Genomic DNA, 7,021 nt, shown 5'->3' on the forward strand with positions numbered 1-7,021 from the left:
TTATCACCTGAATCTCCTCCTAGAACAGCATTGTTCTTTTTAACCAAATATCTCTCAGATGGGCGTGGGGAGGGGCTCCTTATTTTCATCTAAAGCAGGGGTGTCAAACTCATTTTAGCTCAGGGGCCACATGGAGGAAAATCTATTCCCAAGTGGGCCGGAGCGGTAAAATCATAGCATAATAACAAAAAAATGACGACAACTTCAGATTGTTTTCTTTGTTTAAGTTTAGTGAACTTTAGTGCAATAACAGTACAAGCACATTTAGACTTGGCGTATCAACAAAAAGCCATACAACAACATTAAGTCATATACTGGGAATGAACAAAATACAAAAACTCTTCTCAAATAACTAATTTGTCATTTTAACATATTCCCAGTATATGACTTAATGTTGTTGTATGGCTTTTTGTTGATACGCCNGGATCATAAATACATGGATCCTGAGATTGAAGCTCAAGCCGGTGACGAGTGATATAACATGTAGTGAAGTACACAATTGAGGTTTTTGTTTTTTACTTTAGCAACTATTCTTTTATTCTACTGCATCTAAGAGACTGTCCAACATATATCTGACAGCTTTTCAGATTACAGTCTTTGTATCCTCTTCCTGTCCAGTAAACACAATGTATTAACAGATGTTTTTGATAAACTAAAGGACGAAATGCTTCATTATGTGTTGATACATTTCCCCTGAGGTAAAATAACTAATTAAAAGCCTCTAGGATCGGCTGATATTGCATCATCATAAATCTGGAAATGGCTGTTATTCTTATAAACTCATGAAAATATGTTATTTCAGGCATCTCATCAAAAACAAGATTACAATTTTTTTGTCTTCGAGACGAGGGCACTAGAAGTGGTAAAATGCTAACAAATTTCCGTTTTTTAGGACTCAATCCTAAGGCTTTTCATAGGAAGGAGTTCAAATGGGCGTAACCTTGAGCGTCTTTCAAATGCAGTTGTATCCAAAAACCTCATATATAATAGTAATACACTAAAAGGGACGTTTTTGTTTTGCACAATCAATACTTTTACTTTAGATACTTTAAGTGCATTTGGATGATTTTACTTAACATCAGCTTTCATCAGTAAGGGTGTAGCCTATGCATGTCTACTTGTAGTGTGTATTACTACGTTCACTCTATGAAGGATCTGAACACAGAATGGCTTCTGAGGCCAGAATTAGGAGCAAAGCGTGTTATCAACAATTTAGCAAATTGAAACCGAAAATTGAGCCAGGAAAATTGTGAAATACTGTAATGTGAAAAAAAAATTCTTTCTTTCCTCTGCTGATTTCAGTTAGGATTGTGAAATGCAAATGCCTGGTTCATACTGTATGATGCCAACATCTGCTGCATGTAAAACATATTTTTTTATGTTTCTTTTTTCTTTTTATGTTTGACAGGAACATTAATTATAACGATGATTATTACTGGAAGAATAGCTGCCGTCAGCTGTGTGAGAAACAAGACAAGAGAGCTTGTAACGAGCAGAGCTGTCCGATCAACTGCCTGCTGACGGAGTTTGGGACGTGGTCCGACTGCTCGCCCTGCGCCCAGAAACAGGCAAGAACCAAAAACATTAAAAACACATTGATTTTGAGACGAGGGAACCAAAAGGGCTAAAATGCTAACTCAATTCTGGATTAAGGAATCATTCCTGTATATTGTATAGGTATGTGAAACTACTTTTGTGAAGCTAAGACTTTGGTTAGCCCATTTCAAGCACCAACATATCTTGTCCACATAATGAAAGGTTGCCGTTGTTTAAAAAAAGGTATTGAATAAATGACAATGAAATTAAAATTGAACATTTGTTTTAGCTTTTGGCGGCAAAATAATGTCTTTACATGGTGCTTGAGGACAAACGGGTGTATCATTAAAGAAAGGGTTGAGACTTTTCTGTGAATTTTGATATGAAGCTCATACTGTAGGTTTCATGGTTTATTTAAGTACCTAAGATATGCAAAAACCAAGAAACAGCCGTTAGACCTTATCGATTACTTACTCATTGGTTAAAACTTTAAAGGTCCCCATATTATACTGTTTTTCACTACTTTATTAAAGGTCTCAGATATATACAAACATGTCTCTGAAGTGTTTGGCTCGAAACACCAAACAGGTCATTGCAGCATTACCCATAATCCCCTCTGTTTCAGCCCTGTTTCCAAAGTGCTGATTCTCTGTCTGTTACTTTAGAATCTAAAGGGGTGTCAAACGTACGGCCCGCGGGCCGGATCAGGCCCGTGAACAAGTTTAATCCGGCCCGCGAGATGATTTTGGAAAGTATAAAAAATAAAAAGAGCTGCAATTTTTCAATGAAAGAAACTGCTGTTCTAAATGTGTCCACTGGGTGTCGCAATAGCAATTATGTGAAGCGAGCAAACTATGTATAACGGGGCTGAGGAAGTAATCCTGTGTTTACAGTCTATCGTGCTTGGCTTCCTCACTCCCCAAAATGTCGCTATCAAAAAAGAGAAAAGTGGACAGAGTGCAGAGTTTTCCAAGAAAAATGGTCATCCTCCTATTTATTCACGGAAGTGAATGGGAAACCCGTGTGTTTGGTTTGTTCGCAGCACGTTTCAGTGCTGAAAGAATATAACCTTCGTCGCCACTATGAGACTCAACATGCCGACAAATATGATAACTTGAAAGGAAAACAGAGAAGCGAAAAGGTGAAGGAATTGCTGGCGGGTCTGAAAAAACAGCAGTCTGTGTTTACTCATAGCCGAGAAATCGGCGATGCTGCAGTGAAAGCCAGCTACCTTATTGCTAATGAAATTGCAGTGGCTTCAAAACCATTTAGCGAGGGTGAATTTGTGAAGACATGCATGCTGACAGCTGCAGAGATTGTGTGCCCTGAAAAGCGTCAAGCTTTTGAAAATATCAGCCTGACAAGAAACACAGTTGCACACAGGATTTCTGATCTTTCGGAGGATTTGGACAGNTCAGGATCCATGTATTTATGATCCTCTCAAGAATGGAAGTAGTCGTCACATACAGAGCATCAGCTAGTTCCTGAACAGTGTCCTTCACATGCTGATATCCAAGAGAGGGAGTTACACAGTCACAAGATGGAGGAATACCGGTTCTATAGGTAAGCATACATCCTGTCATGAACAAAATACTGAGTTTTTTGTCAAACTTCTGACTTTTTGTCAAACTTCTGACTTTTTGTCAAACTTCTGACTTTTTGTCAAAATGCTGACTTTTTCTCAAAATTCAGATTTTTAGAGAGAGGGAGTTACACAGTCCCAAGATGGAGGAATAGAAAGCAGTATTCAATGTTTACTTCAGATTAGCTCCACGTCAGAAATGATCATGCTTGTCATATGTCTCTCTCCATAGAGGCTGAATCATCATGTTAATCACATAGCTATCATATGCCTCAAACAGTCCTGATGCTCTTCTAGGTAATCACACATCCTGTCATGTACACAGCTACAGTTGGGATACCTTTGTTATCATGTTATCTGATATTGGAAGAGTACATTCAGTATTTTCCCAACAGTACAGTATTTGGGTCAATGTACTTTTGTGTCTCACCTGGATCTGTACTGTGTGCCGTGGTTGCAGGTCCTGGTGCAGGAGGACCAGGACCCCCAGGGGTAGCGGTCACAGAAACAGGCGAGGCCGGCTGAGGTCCAGCCGAGCAGCAGCAGTAGCAGCACCAATAACCCACGGGAAGACGCCATGAGGGGATGGGGGGGGGACTGCACTTTCTCTGAGAATAATATCCAGAATCATCATCAGATGCATCATACAGTACTGTCTGTGTGTTAAAAGGTGTTGGAAGAAATTTTTTCAATTTGGACAAAGCAAGGCTATTACATCCTGCTAAGCTAGGCTAACTGTTTTCTGACAACAGGTTGGTCCTAAAATATCTTACTCTGAGAAGGTTGATTTCAAACTAAACATGTAAACCGCAATAACCTATAAAAACAAAGTGCTGTTGAAATCGTCCTGTGGGGATTGTCCACAGTATTGAGTATGTAAGTCACTTTGGATAAAAGCGTCTAACAAGTAGCCTATAACGCAATGTAATTTCCATAGAGGAACTTCCTAATAAAGTGTTCTCAACATGTTCACATGGTGACTGGAGCTAGGATTCATTAAGCGGAAAACTGCTCTAACTTAAATCTGCTTGACTCTACTCAGGCAAGTTAAAATGCTGCAGCACTTATGCAGTGCGTCCTCCAGGATTTGCTATCCGTCTTTGCATTTACAAATGTTTCAATAAACTCTATTTAAAAAAAAACACATTTAATTCATAAAGTGAAAAGATACAGAAGAGTTTGGAACCAGGCAAAAGAGAAAAAAGGAGGAAGACTTATTGTAATTTGCATCTCCAGAATAATGCCAAAATTCTAGCCGTAATATGTATTCTCAAGATAACGAGTTTAATGTTGAAATGTTAAATTAATTCTTCATATTAAAATGTTCTTGGTGTAATTCAACTTCATCCTCCAAATGCAAATATAATCTTCCTCTTCTGATTAAGCTTTTCATATTCCTTGCATTAATACTGACTTTATTGTTGACATTATGACCATATTTGGTATGCAAAATTAAAACTTCAGTTATTTTGCTCCCTAATGCCTGGAATAGTGTTTTACATAATGCATTAAAATCTATTTAATAATTTAAAAAAATACAACAAAAGAAAGCAAGTACAATAGGGTTGTGTCCAGATAATAAGTAAAATCTGACTTACCACGTACACTGAAGTCCTCTTGATATTAAGGCATGAAGTTTTATTACGTTAATATTCACGCAGTTATGAGTCCTCTCACTGAGTCCACTCGGCACTGCAGGCAGAACTCAATCTGAGTTTGGGTTTGTTGCAGAAAGGTAAAACCCCCTCTGTGATTTCCCAATCTGTTTTCAAAAACATCTGAAAATAAGAAATACTAATATCCAAACATGAAGTTCTTACACAACCATCTTGTCCTTTATTTTTACGAGATGGGAAGAGCTCTGGAGTTTCCCGGCTGCAGAGACGTAAACCAGATGTTCTTTGTTTGAGACTTGACAGATAACGATACCGAGACAAATATATTTTCTTTCAACACTTTCAGATTCTTTTTTACAATCTGGCAAATCACACCATCCAGATTGCTCAATGCTCCACAAATACATAAATTAAATATAGCTCAAATATTAATATTAGAAACATATACTTTGAAAAAAAATGCAGGAATTTGAAAAAACTTGGAACAACCGGAAGACAGAAAAGGAAGAACAGGCTCCGTGGTATAAACAAACAACAAATAGCGTGTGCGTTCCATTTTCACTCTCGTCAATCGAAAACATGTCTCGTGCGGTACTGGAGCTATCAGCCATTGGAGTGTTGCTTGCGGAAGACATTCTTCGTGCCTTCTTAAAGCGTTTGTTTACGTCCCTCACTTCCGTTTCGCTTCTCATGCACTGATTCGCTAGTTGAACAGCCAATCAGAGTGATTTATTTGGCCCGACTGCCCGACCCGATGCATGGCCGATTCATGTTGAATCGGCCATGCATCGGCCATGAAAGGCCAAATAAGGTGTGTCACGGCCGACGGTGCGGGATACACCAAATTGAGTTTGGGCGACAGGGCACGCTTCGTCGTCCGACTAACGAAAACGGCCGATTTCGGCCTGGTGTGTCAGGGCCTTAACGTGCAGGGCAGTAAATACATTAGTCCTTTTTTAGGTTTAGGCAACAAAACTATTTGTTTAGGTACTAGATAAACAAAGGTTAAGTAGCTACCTTAAAGTGGACCTATCATGCTATATTTGAACAATATATTGTAGGGCCATACCTATATAAAGTATATAAATATAGTTTTTTTTCAAAAAACCAAACAGATCCTGCATTTTAGCCATGCCTCATTTCGCTCTATTTGCTCTTTCCAGCCCTGTTTTTGCAGGGGCTGATTCTGTGACGTAGCTTTAATGCAAATGAGCTGCAGCTGACCACGCCCCCCTTCAGGAGAGGGGAGCCTGCTTTGAGATCAGCTGCTGGGCTGTCAGAAGAGGGGGAAAAAAAAGATCTCCGTCCTCCGTGTTTTATCTTATATGATTATATAGTCATTATTCATTTGTTTTAAAGCTCAATAAATAACAAAGAAGACCTTTGACCGGCACTTTTCTAATTTTGTCCGGAAGATTTAAACTTTAACGGACATGTTGACCGGCGGAAAAAAATCTAACTGAAACTCTGCCGCACGGTCCCCTCGTTCCTTGGAAGAGGTGGGTGTTAGTCATCTGCTGGTGGACTAACCGGAGAGAATTACAGCTTGCTTCGTCGGGGAGAGATTGCATTGAATTACAGCAGCAGGAGGCGCAAACGCTTGCCTCGGGGAGGGAGAAAAAGAGCCACAGCGGAGAATAAACAGAAGGGCAACCATGCGAGGGGGAAGTCCTTCTTCCTGTTTTTGGTGCGCAGACCTACAGCGCCACTTACCCTGGCATATGTGACTACAGCGTCTCCAGCGCAATGGCCGGCCGTGCCCCAACCCACCATTCCGCCCTGATAGGTGTGAGAGTTGGCATGATAGGGGAGCTCCTGTCGTTCCCTGACGCAGAGTTTTCAAATCTGCTCACAGCTGTATCAGGATTCCGTTGCAGCCCCCGTTTTTAAGAGATTTGGGTATGGGGAGGCACAAAGAGAGAGGGTTGATGTTTTTCTCGACACTTGGTGAGTCCTCGCAACACCCGGGACACATTCATTCGCTACAACCGGGAAACGTACAAAAGTGTATTTTGCAATTGGATAGGCCCCTTTAAGTAACATACTTAGGAACACCGTTAACTAGAATTAACTTAAGTACATACCTAGTAACCGTCTAACCTAGATGACACCATAAGTAGACGGAACCGTTAGGTTACCAGTAGATATTTACGGCTGATATACCTGTAAGTCAGCTTTAGATTTTGGATTCACACAAACAGACCGAACAGCGGCCTTCTGGATATCCCATTATAAATCCTCTGATAGATGAAACCAATGCATCCTGGGCGCGGAGACCCGCTAGGCG

Source organism: Notothenia coriiceps, unplaced genomic scaffold (genome assembly GCF_000735185.1).
Source record: "Notothenia coriiceps isolate Sejong01 unplaced genomic scaffold, NC01 NC01_scaffold00012568, whole genome shotgun sequence".
In the NCBI taxonomy this organism is placed as follows: domain Eukaryota; kingdom Metazoa; phylum Chordata; class Actinopteri; order Perciformes; family Nototheniidae; genus Notothenia; species Notothenia coriiceps.